Raw genomic sequence first — 16737 nt, 5'->3', positions numbered from 1 at the left:
ACCTTGGTGGGTAGGTGCTATATCTCCCTTTTGCAGATGAAGAAACTGAGGGAAACTGAGGTTATGTGACTTGCCTAGGATCACCTAGTTAGTGAGTGTCTGAGGCTTGAGTTTGACTCCAGTCTTCCTGACTCCAGACCCAATGCCCTATACTTTTAATAAATCTTTGTTGGATTGAATTGACTTGAGGTAGATAGTACAGGTAGCAATATTTATAAGGGTGAGGTGAAATTCCTCAGGTGAATGGGATGAGTCCTCCAGTAAAACAAAAGACAGCAGTATAGAAAGAACAAATATGTTGTTTACAAGAGATATTCTTGAAATATATTCATTTTGGACAATATGCAAGACCCATTTCAAGTATTTAAAAATACTAGAAGATGCAGGAATAACTGAACTTTTCTTTAACATGGTAAGTATTATTTATCTAAAACCAAGAACCATCATTATGTGTAATGGGAATAAACTAGAGGCCTTTCTAGTAAGATCAGGGGTAAAGTAAAGATGTCTGTTATCACTACTATTATTTGATATAATCTTAGGAAAACTATAGATAGCAAAAAAAAAAATTTAAAAAAGTGAGGGAATAAGAAGAAACAAAATTTTTGGTTTTTACAGATAATATGATGGTTTACATAGAGAATTTTTATGAGGCAACTAAAAATTAATTGAAAAAATAACTTCAGGAAAGTTGTAGGACATAAAATAAATCTACATAAACCACCACCATTTTTCTATGTTACCAAAAGAACCCAGCAGGAAAAGATAGAAATACCATTTTAAGTAAATATTGAATATATAAAATACTTGGAAACATTCCTGCTATGCTACATACCGGAATTATAGCAATAAAATTATCAAGGACTCTTAAAAGAAATGAAGAAAAACTTTTAAAATTAGAGAAACATTAATTATTCATGGGTAGACCATGTCAATATTATAAAAATGACAATAGTGCCTAAATTAATTAATTTATTTATACCTATCAAACTACCAAAGGATTACTTGGTAAAGATAGGAAAAATCAAGCAGAATTTATCTGTAGGGACAAAAGGTTAAGAATTTCAAGGAAGCAATGAAGGGGTCTAGCAAGGAAAGGGGTCTAGTAACACCAGATTTCAAAGTATACCACAAAGCTGTAATCATCAAAACAATTTGTTACTGATTGAGAAATAAAGAGTAGATCAATGGAAGAGATTAAGGACACAAAAAGAGAGAACCAAATGAACACAGTAGCCCAGTGTTTGAAAAATCCAAAGCTCCTAGATGCAGGGAGAAGAACTCAATATTCTACTAAAACTGCCAGAAAAGTTTGTAGAATCTAGATATACATCAATAACTCATACCACATACCAAGATGAACTCCAAATAGATGCATGACTTAGGTATAAAGAGTGACATTAGAAATTAATTAAAGGAGCACCCTTAACCCCAGACCAAGCACTACTTGGTCACTATTTGGGCCCCAGTTGGCTCAGAATGAAAGTAAATAACAATTGTTTTTGTTTAGGCCAGAAATCCTGAAGGTCTTCCCCTCCCAGATAAATATTTTTAGGCCATTTTCGCCTCATTTTTACTAAGCCTTAATCAATGAAAGAGGGCTGCATCAGTCAAACTGAGCCATATTAAAGATCTTAACTTGAAAAGGTCAATGCTTTAACAATGAAAAGGTCAGCATCCTGGGTCATTTCTAGTTGTCCTGATCCACATCTAGTCACTTGACCCAAATGGCTCTGGAAGAGAAAGTAGGGCTGGTGACTTTGCACAGTCTTCCCTCACTTAAATCCAATTCATTTGCATGGCATGGCACTTCTTTCCTGAGATCATGGTCCTCTTCAAACAAAGGACAAAGAGCAGCAAGAAGGAAGAAATAACGTTTCAGATCTATGGACAGCAGAACTGACATGATCAAAACATGGAATAGAAAAGATTGTGGAAGATAAAACAGAAAATTTTGATAAAATGTAAAAGATTTTGCACATATAAAGCCAACAAAACTAAACTTAGAAATGAAACATAACAGGGGAAGGGAGGAGTGGAAATCTTTGCATCAAATTTCTCTGATAAGGATTTCTCCAAGATACATAAAGAGCTGATTAAAATTTATTAAGGGGTATTTCACAACTAATAAGTCATCAAAGGATATGAATAGGCAGTTCTAAATAAAGAAATTCAAGCTATAGCCACATTTTAAAAAATGTTCCCAATCACTAATAAGTATAGAAATGCAAACTAAAGTAGCTCTGAGGTTTTACCTCATACCCATTAGTTTGGGTAAGCTGACAAAAAAAAAAAAAGAAAATGATAACTATTGGAGGTGTTATGGAAAAGTACATACAATAATGTGCTACTGGCAGAACTGTGAAGTGGTATAGCCATTCTGGAAAACTATTTGGAAATATGACAAAAAAGTTATTAAACTGTGCATACCTTTGGTCCAATAATACCATTAATACATCTATACCTCAAGGAGATCAAAGAAAAGCATAGAAAGGGGATGGTCTCAGGGTGCAGATGGAGACATTTTTTTGACATGGCCAATATGGGAATTTGTTTTGCTTGACCAGGTGTATTTGTTATGAGGATTTTGTTTTCTTATTTTCTTGGTGTGTAGAGAGGAAGTAGGAAGGAGAGAAAATAGTTTTCTGTTAATTGAAAAACTTAAATTTTGTCTTAAGCAAAGATCCACATAAAGTTAAAATAAGAGGCTGAAGAAAAATCTACTGTTATAGTTGAACAACAATCCCCCCCCTCCCAAAAGATTTTACCTGTGAGAGAGGGCAGGATTGAGGGACTGATTTCGCTTTCTTCCTCCCCACATTGGTCAAACCAATTTTCCAGTAGAAAATATTGTAGTCAGTAGTAGTCAGTCTGACATAGTCAATGTAGGCAACTCACAGGAATATGACTGCTGACAACATAGAAGAGAGCCATCTATGAATTCCAGAAATAATTAGCCATGATAATTGGCACAAAATTATTAACCCAAGGAACTCTCTTTGTAGTTATTGTTTTTATTATGCAATCATAGGTAATGCCTTTATTTTATCCGAATTGTGTATATTGGCTGACTATTAACAGTAAGCACACCAGTAGGGTCTCATGAGTGATAGTTTTATTAAAGTTTTATTATTCCCATTTTACATTTGAGAAAACTGAATTAAATAGAAATTAAGTGACTTTCTCAGGGTCACACAGCAATTAAGTGTCTGAGACAGGATTGGTACCCTGTCTTCCTGATTCTAGGCCCAGTTTTCTATCTGCTGCACCACCAGCTACCTCTAATATCAGAGAAAAAAAACATAAACAATCAGAAACCTACTACAACAGCCCAAGTAGGTATTTATAGTAAGAATAAAAAAAAAGATGAGACATTTAACCAAGGTAGGATCAATCGGACTTTCTTTATAAGTAATTGAACATGAGACTAAAAGAAGAGAGAAGAGTCAAAGATAACATAAAAGTGTTACTGAAAGACAGTGAAAATAAGGGGAAGGATTACTTAAATGGGAAAAACAGTAAGCTCAATCTGAGTTTGAAATGATGGTGAGATACACAGGAAGAGGCGTTTATAGTATTTGTGAGTTGAATGGGATGTCAGGTGCCATCTATTCTATCTTATACATTAGAGACATGGGACTGGAACTCAGAAAGGCTTGTGAGGGCTATAGATTATGGAGACATCTTTGTTGGATGTAGTCATTGAAGTGATGGGAAGAAATTCAATTCTCAAGAAACAGAGTATAAAGAGAAAAGAGAAGGTTAAAAACAGGGCATTGGATAAAGTCCATCTTAAAGAATAGGAAAGATGATGATGAGGCAGCAAAGGAATGAGAGGAGTGGTAAAGGTAGAAGAACCAAGAGGGTATGGCCTCTAAATCAAGGTACCTTCAAAATATTTCTCTCTACACTCTGTCTCTTGCTTGCCTCCTGATCTCTTTTCTCTGAGTTGTCATTTTACTTAATGCCCTTTTGTGAATTTGTAGAATAACCTACTAATTGGTCTCCTTGCTTCCATTCCTTCCCCTTTCCAATCCATCTTCCATAAAACTGCCAAAATAGTCATAGGTCACAGATCTCACGCTGTCATTCCATTTTCAGTAATATTCAGGGGCTCTCAGTAGCCCAAATACAGAACCAAAGAATTTTTGAATTAGAAAAGAACTTTGAGACCATCTAGTCCAAACCATGCCAATTTCTTATTGTCTCCAGGATAAAATACAATCTCCTCATCTTGAAGTTAAAGGCCTTTTATAATCTGGCTCCAGTCTTGTTTTCCAGATGTAATTCACTTTGTTCCTTGACAGGCATGCTACCTTTCAACCAAGCTAGACTATTAACTATTTTCTAAACTATTTCCCACTTTGCACATTTGTTTAGACTATTTTCTGTGCCTGGATTACTCTTGTTCATCATTTCTACTTCTCTGAAGTTTTTTCTTTCCTCAAGACTCAGCTCAGACACTGTCACCTTCATGAAGCCTCCCCATCCCCCAGTTACCAATGTTCTCTCCTTCTTCAAATGACTTTTTATCCTACTGATCATCTATATGTGTGATATACCCTTGGTAGAATCTGAGCTTCTTGAGGGCAAGGACTACTTCGTTTTTGTCTTTGTTCCCCTCAGGACCAGCACAGCACCTTTTATGCATCAAAGGAGCTTGGTAAATGTTTATTCAACTGAATCTGTAAAATTAGAGAATTGGATTAAATGAGCTCTAAGCATCCCCCACCCCCAGTTCTAAAACTATGATATTATCTATGGTAAGTTCACATCCCAAGAAGAGACAGGTAAAGATTGGATAGAATGATTTCTGAACTCCATTCACATATGCGATTTTACATTCACATAGAGGTTCTATAATACTGAGACCAAGGGCTATGAACTTTGGTTCCAACCAATACCAGTATCAGGAAATGTGGTATTCATATTTCCCAAATGTCAGAAACATAGCATGAGTGATATGTAATATGCATAACAAACATCCACTACCAGCTTCTCCTGATATTGGGAGATTATACATATTAAACACATGACATGAAATCTCATTGCATGCCCAGAGAGGCCCTTAGCTCAGAGCAGAAGGTAGCAAGTCTCAGAATCACTGTGTATAAGAATTAGCTGGAATAGACATTAAAGATGATAGAATCATAAACCTAGAACTTGAAAGGGTCATGGAAGTCATCTAGTTTAATTTTATAGATTAGGAAACTAAGGTGTAGAGATGCTGAATGACTTATTTGCCCAAGGTCAAGGAAGTAGTAAGTGTAAGAAGAGACGAGATTCTAATCTAGGTCCTCTGACTCCAAATAAAAGATTCTCCCCCACCCCCATCTGCCCCACTTAATTTTACAGAGGAGGTAAATTAGTACTAGAGAGATTAAATAAATCACCTAAAGTCACATATCTAGCGAGGGGCAAAGGGATTCTTCTGATGTCCATCTCTTTCAGTCATCCCACATTGCCACTAAAGAATTATTCCTTCATATATAAAATGAAAGGGATGAAATAAGTGACTTCTAAAGTCCCTTCCAGATGGAAAAGCTTAGAATCTTATAATCCTTAATCTTCTTTGGCTACAAATCAAGCCTCCTGCTTATTGCTAGAGAGATGAGAATTCTCCCACCAAACCACCAGTGGTATCCACTCATTTCCTTCCTCTCAATGAGAGAGAGTGCTGAGCGTAGCAATGATTGAGAATGAACGAGGCTAGCAATGGAGAGGAGGAAGCCTGACTAGTTCAGGAAAGCTTATCTACAGTCAGAGGGCAGCTAGGTGGTACAGTGGATAGAGTACCAGTACAGGAGTCAGGAGGACCTGAGTTCAAATCTCACCTCAGATACTTGATACTCACTAGCTGTGTGACCTTGGACAAGTCACTTAACCCCAATTGCCTCATCCTGGGTCATCCCCAGTCATCCTGATGAATATCTGGTCACTGGATTCAGATGGCTCTGGAGGAGAAGTGAGGCTGGTGACCTGCACAGCCCTCCCTCCCTCAAAACAAAGTGAAGTTCAAGTCATGTCATCATTTCTCTGATGGCATGGTCTTCTTTGGCAAGGAAGGACGAACACACATCAACAGTCAAGATTGGAGATACCCTGGAGACATGTTCCTCTGAACCTCAGGCTCTACAGGAGTGAGAAAGGATAGTCAGGAAGAATGAGAAGGAATCCTTTCTTGAGCATACATAGCTACACACACTACTTTCCCTCATCTATACCTTGAAACACCAGAAAGTATCTTGCAATTTACCTTTGCCATAAATATCATCAGTTGCCACCCCCCTTGCTTAACAGATCCATAGATACCCAGTACTCTCTAGACTTCAACCTTGGAGTTCACTGCCAAGTCAATTTATAATCTATCTACAAAAGTCCTAGATGATCTTTTGGTTTTGCTGATGCCTTTTTCAACTGCCAGGGTCCTGTGTGCATGTGGTTAAACAATCAGGGTTGGTTTGTCTACATGGCATTGGATAAAACCAGTTGATCTGGTTTTCTGCTGGGCATCTCCTGGCTAACATAAATCAGCACACAAGCAGTGTGATGTTGACCTGTCTTCTTTAACGAGGTGGCTCTATAAATGACACTGATTGGTTTGGCTATGCCTAACTCTACGCGGTTTCCTCCATTCCTATTTTTAAAGGCATTTTTGTTAATATGAGTCTTAAAGTGATTTACACTAGCAGCAATCCTTTACTGTCAAATGTTGCTGGATAATTTCCTCCTGAGGTCAAGGTGCAACAAGAGGTACTTTGCCCATAATTTGCTTTCTTTTACATTTCCTGTTGCAGGTCTTCTCATATCAAAGGTGTCATTTTTACAACTTTAACTTTTAATCATATTTAATTACAGCCACTTCTTAGACTGGTCGATTTAGTGCATGCTTCAAAGGCATGTGTAATAAAGCACTATTTTCCTGGAAAGGCTGTTCCTCATTAACCAGGATAGACAGGAAATGTTCCTGCCAAAGCTCTGGAAGCCACTGTATCAAAAGAGAGGATGGGCAAATTTCACTGTGCTTGTGTAACCCTGAGAGTTCATCAAGAGCCAAAGGCTGCCCAGAAGGGTAGCCTTGACTCCAATGCGGCTTTAACATCTGTGGCAACAACTCATAGTTCTTTGAAGTTTGCAAAGCATTTTCCTTGTAGCAAGGCTGTGATTTACGTAGTATAAGTACTTTTGTATTGAAAATATAGTTATTGGGGCAGAGCCAAGATGGCGGAGTAGAAAGATGCACATACACATAGCTCCAAACCCACAACCCACAGAACGGCTAGAGGGGACCAATTCACGGTGAATTCTGCACCCAGAGGCCACGGAATATTGGAGCGAGGGAGATTTCTGTTCCGGAGAGACCTGCAAACCTCTCACGGGGGGTCCTTCGCGCTGCGGACTAGGCGCCGGGACTGGGAGCAGAGGGCAGCCCTGCAGCAGCCGCGACACGGTGAGGAAAAGATCCGAGCAGGCTACGGGGACAGGATCTCCAGCGGCCACGTGGGTCCCTCCACCCACCTGCAAACCTCTCGCAAAAGGTCCGTCGCACTGCAGACGCGGAGCCCAGCCCAGACCTGCGGCGGCCACGGCTCCAAGAGGTACAGATGTGAGCAGGCTTCAGGGACGGGATCTCCAGTGGCGGCACAAGCCCCTCCACCCACAGGTGATGGGGGTCGGTGAGAGAGTCTCTTTGGCGGGTCGAGAGGGGAGTGGGGTGCCCCCATGGCTCGGGCCCCCCCGGGAGATAGAAGCTGAGAGGCGGCTGCAGACAGGGGCTCCCCAAACAGGCGGGAGCCTGGATCCATTGTGGAAGGTCTGTACATAAACCCCCTGAGGGAACTGAGCCTGAGAGGCAGCCCTGGCCCGACCTGACCACCTGAATTGAATTCTCACACTGAATAGCAGCCCTGCCCCCGCCAAAAGCCCTAAGGTGGGAAGCAGCATTTGAATCTCAGTCCCCAAATGCTGGCTGGGAGGACCAGGAGGCGAGGTGGGTGTGAGGAGAATATTCAGAGGTCAAGTCACTGGCTGGGGAGAATGCCCAGAAAAGGGAAAAGAAATAAAACTATTGAAGGCTACTTTCTTGGAGAACAGACATTTCCTCCCTTCCTTTCTGATGAGGAAGAACAATGCTTACCATCAGGCAAAGACACAGAAATCAAGGATTCTGTGTCCCAGCCCACCCAATGGGCTCAGGCCATGGAAGAGCTCAAAAAGAATTTTGAAAATCAAGTTAGAGAAGTGGAGGAAAAACTGGGAAGAGAAATGAGAGGGATGAAAGAGAAGCATGAAAAGCAGATCAGCTCCCTGCTAAAGGAGAACTAAAAAAATGTTGAAGAAATGAACACCTTGAAAACTAGCCTAACTCAATTGGCAAAAGAGGTTCAAAAAGCCAATGAGGAGAAGAATGCTTTCAAAAGCAGAATTAGCCAAATGGAAAAGGAGATTCAAAAGCTCACTGAAGAAAATAGTTCTTTCAAAACTAGAATGGCACAGATGGACGCTAAGGACTTTGTGAGAAAGACAGATATCACAGAACATAGCGAGAAGATTGGATAAATGGAAAATAATGTGAAATATCTTATTGGAAAAACAACTGACCTGGAAAATAGATTCAGGAGAGACAATGTAAAAATTCTGGGACTACCTGAAAACCATGATCAAAAGAAGAGCCTAGACATCATCTTCCATGAAATTATCAAGGAAAACTGCCCTGAGATTCTAGAACCAGAGGGCAAAATAAACATTCAAGGAATCCACAGAACACCGCATGAAAGAGATCCAAAAAGAGAAACTCCTAGGAACATTGTGGCCAAATTCCAGAATTCCCAGGTGAAAGAGAAAATATTGCAAGCAGCTAGAAAGAAACAATTCAAGTATTGTGGAAATACAATCAGGATAACACAAGATCTAGCACCCTCTACATTAAGGGATCGAAGGGAATGGAATAGGATATTCCAGAAGTCAAAGGAACTAGGGCTAAAACCAAGAATCACCTACCCAGCAAAACTGAGTATAATACCTCAGGAGAAAAAAATGGTCTTTCAATGAAATAGAGGATTTTCAAATTTTCTTGATGAAAAGACCAGAGCTGAAAAGAAAATTTGACTTTCAAACACAAGAATTAAGAGAACCATGAAAAGGTGAACAGCAAAGAGAAGTCATAAGGGACTTACTAAAGTTGAACTGTTTACATTCCTACATGGAAAGACAATATTTGTAACTCTTGAAACATTTCAGTATCTGGGTACTGGGTGGGAGTACACACACACACACATGCATACACACACACATACATAGAGACTGAGTGTACAGAGTGAATTGAAGAGGATGGGATCATATCTTAAAAAAAAAAAATGAAATCAAGCAGTGAGAGAGAAATATTGGGAGGAGAAAGGGAGAAATTGAATGGGGCAAATTATCTCTCATAAAAGAGGCAAGCAAAAGACTTATTAGTGGAGGGATAAAGAGGGGAGGCGAGAGAAAAACATGAGGTCTATTCTCATCCCATTCCACTAAAGAAAAGAATAAAATGCACACTCATTTTGATAGGAAAACCTATCTCACAATACAGGAGAGTGGGGGACAAGGGCACAAGCAGGGTGGGGAGGAGGATAGAGGGGAGGGCATGGGGAGGAGAATGCAATACGAGGTCGACACTCATGGGGAGGGAAAGGATCATAAGAGAATAGAAGTAATGGGGGACAGGATAGGATGGAGGGAAATATAGTTAGTCCTATACAACACAACTAGTATGGAAATCATTTGCAAAACTATACAGATTTGGCCTATATTGAATTGCTTGTCTTCCAAAGGGAAGGGGTGGAGAGGGAGGGAGCTAAAGAAGTTGAAACTCAAAGTGTTAGGATCAACTGTAATGTTCTTACCACTAGGAAATAAGAAATACAGGTTAAGGGGTAAAGAAAGCTATCTGGCCCTACAGGACAAAAGAGAAGATGGAGACAAGGGCAGAGAGGGAGGATAGAAGAGAGAGCAGATTGGTCACAGGGGCAATTAGAATGCTTGGGTTTGGGGGGGGAGGGGAGAAAAGGGGAGAAAATTTGTAACCCAAAATTTTGTGAAAATAAATGTTAAAAAAAAAAAAAGAAAATATAGTTATTGTTAAATTGCCTTGATTTGTTGCATAAATTGTGCTTTGTCTTTTATGATGAAGATATTGGCTTATATATTGCAGGAGTGAGAAAGAGTTCTACTGTCTTGCAGCCTAAGTGATCATCAGGTGATCTAAGGGACACAAGCATTATTTTCTCCATTTTGCAAATGAGGCAAGTAAGGTCAAGAAAAGTGAAGTAACTTGCCCAAAGTGATCACATCAGTAAGTGTCAGAGATGAGATTTGAACTGAAGTTTCTTGACTAATGCCAACACTTTTTCCACTAGGATTTAGTGGATTTGGTGGTAAATGTCAATAGTATTAAATGGGATTTTTCTTTCCTTTCTAGTGGGAAAAAAAACCTTTTCATAGGAAAAAAATAACTGTGATTAGTGTCGAAAACAATTAGAAAATGCTTCTGGAACCAAGAGGTTGGGGTGCTGCATCCTCTCTCTGGACCTATACATATAGTTGGACTAGATTCACTTCTAGGTGAGTTTGTACATCCTGACCCTCAAAGAAAGCTTAGAGTCCTTCTCTCACACCCTTGGCTCATTAAACACCTATCTCTGCGTCCCAGAGAAGTATTTATTTAGAGCTTGGGTTTGCCTTTACCCAAAGTGAAGAGGAGAAAGTACTCAATGTTGTTATTTTGTTATACATCCTTGGTTCTCCAAGAAGGCTAATGACATCACTTGGGGTGATGTCTTGATTTGGTGTGAATTGCATTTGAGTGAGGCACAACTACACAAAGCCATCAGCCTCACTCTCTCCTCCAGAGTCATCAAACACCAACGACAACACAAAAATTAAGATGTTTAAAGATGATGGGGGATGGGCATTGTCTCAGACAAACCGAGGCATGGGGAAAATCTTAATTTAGAAAGACTGAGTTCATCCACTCAATGATATGAGTTAGGTAAGGGACAGTTATTTGTTCCCTATTCAAAAATGAAATGCTTACTACAAAAGACTTAATAAAACAGCACTGACAGTCTTAATTTAGAATACGATAACTTACAACTACTATTACATTCTTCTGGGAGGTTGAGACAAACATCGTAATATGTAACAAACATCATAATATGTAATTATACCTCGAGTCTGCACTGTCTAAATGATTTCCTTCAGATATGTGTCTTCTGGCAAGCCCGACCAAGGGTTAAACCTCTTCCTTCTGTGAGTGGTATCTTTTCAGATAAAAAAATTACCCCTTCCCAATCCAAAAAAAAGGCACCTGCCAGCTTCTTCCAATGGAACAAGCATCTCTAGACACTTCAGACTCACAAGACATCCTCCAAGACTGGACATGTCCGTGTCAGTTTCACAATGCTGCCAGTTACACTCAGGAAAGGAAATAACAAAGGGGCTCTAAGGCACAGGGTCATATGGCTGAGCCCAAATGTGCTATTAGTTGGTCGTTTCTTCTGGGGTGGAGGGAAAGGTACCAGTTCTCTCTCCCTACCCCTCCATGGATAGACTCGAATAGGCCTGCTATGATCTACAGCTTGGAAAAGCAGAGAGCAATGGAAGATAGGCTACTCTTTTAAAGATTCACTGAGTCAGTGGTTCTCCCTTCTCAGTAGTAGATAAGATGACTGCTTCATAATCCCCAAAGGATCCAAATCCTTTAGTACTGGCTGGAAGCCATCAGGACAGCTCCATGTATTCCTCATTCCCATTACTTTCATGTATTAAAATATTTCTTGTGAGACTTACATTAGAATATTGTAAAACACTAATGCCATTCCCTAAAGACTGACTTCCGCTACTCATAAAGATAAGTATGAAATGCTTAGCAGAACAATCACACTGCAGTGCCAGTAATGGTACCTCTTTAAGCATCTCTAGCTAACCACAGAATCACAAAAAAATTAAGAGCTGGAAGAGACTGAAATGATCAGCCAGTCTAACTTATTCACTTTACAGATGAAGAAATTGAGACCCTAGAAAGGCTAATTCAGATGTCTATGTCATACAATAGGTCAGGGTCAAATCAAAAACTAGAATCTGGGCTTTCTGCTTCCCAGGAGCCAGTGTTCTCATCACTAAACAATTCAGTATCTACGCTTATCACAACTCCCCCCTCCCTTCTGCAAAGAGAGTTTTCTTTTGAAACTACAAAGATAGATCCTTTAATGCTATTTACATGAACTTCCATTCCCACTAAATCACTGTGTAAAGAGTATTGGCATTAGAGTTAGAAGAGCCTTGGGTTTGAATCTCATCTGTGACATTTACCAAGCTATGCACTTTGGGTAAGTTGTTTCACTTCTCTAGACTTTTAATTTCCTCACCTATAAAGGGAAATAACTCTGTCTATCTTACACCATCTGGACATCCTAAAGGCACAAGGAAACTAGAAATTGATTTTTTTTATTCTCACGATTTCATGAATCAGTAACTCCATTATGAAGGACAAAGTACACCTGAAGTGACAAACTAAGTCAAGCTAATTAAAATAAAGCTGACCTCTCTAGTGTGGAAAGCCGCATCAGGGCTTCCAGTTTGGCTAATAAGTTTCCGGAAGTTCCCACAGCCAAAAATATTGCTTGCTTCCAAGAATTGCAGCCTGAACCATGCTTTCTTGCAGCTGATCCTAAATTAAGAAGCATCAAATTAAATCCAGAAGTCTATCTTTCTTTAACTAAGAAAGAAAAATCATGATGTGTTTCTAGGGTTCTTGCACAAGGCAGAAGATGCAATTTTTAACTTCTCTGATATAGTAACAGCCCTCAGCCTGCTCTTTTTTTTTTTTTTTGAATATAAAGTTGTTTTTTTTTTTTAACACATTTTATAACAGATAAAGTAATTCAAACTTTTGGTCAGGTGATACATCTTTTTAAAGCATTTACAATATGGACCACAAAAGAATTATTTTTTTTAAACATAAGCCAACTGAGACACAGATAATATTTATGTTACTAACTTCACAATCTCTTGATCTAATTGTCTCCTCAGTATTACTAAGAATAAAAAGACCCTAACAATGTTGTTGGTCTAAAGTCCTATGCCTAATAGCTTAATTTTAGAAAGCTTCGGATGTTCCTCTACCCATAATCTATAATAGAATAGATCTAGTATTAAGCTTACAAACCTTTTGACTATAGGGAATTGCCACCAATAGTAAGGACATTGCAGGGATACAATATCTCCCCAACTTCATGTCTATTCCAGGCAGGAGTAGATTGTCCACTTGCATTCAGTCAGGCTTAAAGTCTGCCAGGTGTCAGTGGGGAAATTGAGCCTGGAAAATCTCACCCCAGCCCATGCTGAACAGCTGCTCTCCCACTCTTCCCTTGAGATCACCTATGCAGTTCATACCAGCATCTCATGAGCATACTGGCATCATGTAATGGAGGCTCAGATCACCTTTCTTGCTTCCCATACCTGGAGTTAGACTCAGAACAGTCACTTAGTAGTCCCATAGCATCTAAAAATAGCAAGTTCCTATAACCAGGTTTAAAATATGATTATAGTTTCACTTTAGCTAAGGAACATCTTTTAGGCAAGTCTTAAGTGGCTTACATGTCTTTCTGTACATATTCTGGTTCCTGATTAAATGGCAATCATAAAATCTAATTTACCATTCAAACCTTGACTTTTCCGTCAATGACAAATTTTATCAGAGGTTACCTTCCTCTTGGAAAGTTAGACTGAAATTCTTCTCTCCAAACTAAAGATGTCATTGATTTATTCTCAGTAATTAATTCAGTCTGTTGTTTTAATACTAATTGCTTTTTTTTTTTATTTAACTTTTAACATTTATTTTCACACAATTTTGGGTTACAAATTTTCTCCCCTTTTATCCCCTCCCCCCCCAAACCCGAGCTTTTTGATTGCCCCTGTGACCTATCTACTCTCTCCTCTCTCCTCCTTCCCTGCCCTTGTCTCCGTCTTCTCTTTTGTCCTGTAGGGCCAGATAGCTTTCTTGACCCCTTAACCTGTATTTCTTGTTACCCAGTGGTAAGAACATTACATTTGGTCCTAACACTTTGAGTTCCAACTTCTTTAGCTCCCTCCCTCTCCACCCCTTCCCCTTGAAAGAAAGGCAATTCAATATAGGCCATATCTGTTTAGTTTTGCAAATGATTTCCATACTAGTTGAGTTGTATAGGATTAACTATATTTCCCTCCATCCTATCCTGTCCCCCATTACTTCTATTCTCTTATGATCCTTTCCCTCCCCATGAGTGTCGACCTCGTATTGCATTCTCCTCCCCATGCCCTCCCCTCCATCCTCCCCCCCACCCTGCTTGTGCCCCTGTCCCCCACTCTCCTGTATTATGAGATAGGTTTTCCTATCAAAATGAGTGTGCATTATATTCTTTCCTTTAGTGGAATGTGATGAGAGTAGACCTCATGTTTTTCTCTTGCCTCCCCTCTTTATCTCACCACTAATAGGTCTTTTGCTTGCCTCTTTTATAAGAGATAATTTGCCCCATATAACTTCTCCCTTTCTCCTCCCAATATTTCTCTCTCACTGCTTGATTTCATTTTTTTTTTTAAGATATGATCCCATCCTCTTCAATTCACTCTGTACACTCTGTCTCTATGTATGTGTGCGTGTGTGCATGTGTGTGTGTGTGTACTCCCACCCAGTACCCAGATACTGAAATGTTTCAAGAGTTACAAATATTGTCTTTCCATGTAGGAATGTAAACAGTTCAACTTTAGTAAGTCCCTTATGACTTCTCTTTGCTGTTCACCTTTTCATGGTTCTTCTTCATTCTTGTGTTAGAAAGTCAAATTTTCTTTCCAGCTCTGGTCTTTTCATCAGGAAAATTTGAAAGTCCTCTATTTCATTGAAAGACCATTTTTTCTCCTGAAGTATTATACTCAGTTTTGCTGGGTAGGTGATTCTTGGCTTCAGTCCTAGTTCCTTTGACTTCTGGAATGTCCTATTCCATTCCCTTCTATCCCTCAACTTAGAGGGTGCCAGATCTTGTGCTATCCTGATTGTATTTCCACAATACTTGAATTGTTTCTTTCTAGCTGCTTGCAATATTTTCTCTTTCACCTGGGAATTCTGGATTTTGGCCACAATGCTCCTAGGAGTTTTTCTTTTTGGATCTCTTTCGTGCGGTGTTCTGTGGATTCCTTGAATGTTTATTTTGCCCTCTGGTTCTAGAATCTCAGGGCAGTTTTCCTTGATAATTTCTTGGAAGATGATGTCTAGGCTCTTCTTTTGATCATGGTTTTCAGGTAGTCCCAGAATTTTTACATTGTCTCTCCTGATTCTATTTTCCAGGTCAGTTGTTTTTCCAATAAGATATTTCACATTATCTTCCATTTTTCGAATCTGCATGGTATGTTCTGAGATATCTGTCTTTCTCAAAAAGTCCTTAGCGTCCATCCATACCATTCCAGATTTGAAAGATCTATTTTCTTCAGTGAGCTTTTGAATCTCCTTTTCCATTTGGTTAATTCTGCTTTTGAAAGCATTCTTCTCCTCATTGGCCCCTTGCACCTCCCTTGCCAGCTGAGTTAGGCTAGTTCTCAAGGTGCCAATTTCTTCAAGATTTTTTTGATTCTCCTTTAGCAGGGAGCTGATCTGCTTTTCATGCTTCTCCCTCATCCCTCTCATTTCCCTTCCCAGTCTTTCCTCCACCTCTCTAACTTGATTTTCAAAATTCCTCTTGAGCTCTTCCATGACCCGAGCCCATTGGGTGGGCTGGGACACAGAATCCTCGATTTCTGTGTCTTTGCCTGATGGCAAGCATTGTTCCTCCCCATCAGAAAGGAAGGGAGGAAGTGTCTTTTCTCTGCTAAAATACCCTTCAATAGTTTTATTTCTTTTCCCTTTTCTTGGCATTTTTTCCAACCAGTGGCCTGACCTCTGAATGTTCTCCTCACACCCACCTTGCCTCCTGGTCCTCCCAGCCAGCGTTTGGGGACTGAGATTCAAATGCTGCTTCCTGCCTTAGAGTTTTTGGCGGGGGCAGGGCTGCTATTCAGTGTTAAATTAAGTTCAGGTGCTGAGGTCATGGGCAGGGCCGCCTCTCTGGCTCAGTTCCCTCAGGGGGTTTATGCATAGACCTTCCACAATGGATCCAGGCTCCCGCCCATTTGGGGAGCCCCTGTCTGCAGCGCCTCTCAGCTTCCATCTCCTGGGGGGGCCCGAGCCATGGGAGCACCCCACTCCCTTCTCAACCCACCAAAGAGACTCTCTCACCTACCCCCATCAGTCACCTGTTGGTGGGGGGGCTTGTGCCGCCGCTGAAGATCCCGTCTCTGGAGCCCTCCCAGATCCGTGTCTCTCAGAGCCGCGGCCGCTACCGCCGCCACAGGTCCGGGCTGGGCACAGCATCTGCAGCGCGACGGACCTTTTGCGAGAGGTTTGCAGGTCCCTCTGTGGGTGGGGGGACCCGCTTGGCCGCTGGAGATCCCGTCCCCGTAGCCCTCTCGGATCTCTTCCCCTTGGTGTCGTGGCCGCGGCAGGACTGCACTCTGCTCCCCGTCCCAGCGCCCAGTCCATGGCGCGAAGGACCCCCCGCGAGAGGTTTGCAGGTCTCTCCGGAGCAGAAATCTCCCTCGCTCCAATACTCCATGGTCTCTGGGTGCAGAATTCGCCCTGGCTTGGTCCCCTCTAGCCGCTCTGTGGTTTGTGGGCTCGGAGCTGTG

Source organism: Notamacropus eugenii, chromosome 4, assembly GCF_028372415.1.
Source record: "Notamacropus eugenii isolate mMacEug1 chromosome 4, mMacEug1.pri_v2, whole genome shotgun sequence".
Classification (NCBI taxonomy): Eukaryota; Metazoa; Chordata; class Mammalia; order Diprotodontia; family Macropodidae; genus Notamacropus; species Notamacropus eugenii.
Note: the sequence above shows the minus strand (reverse complement) of the source record.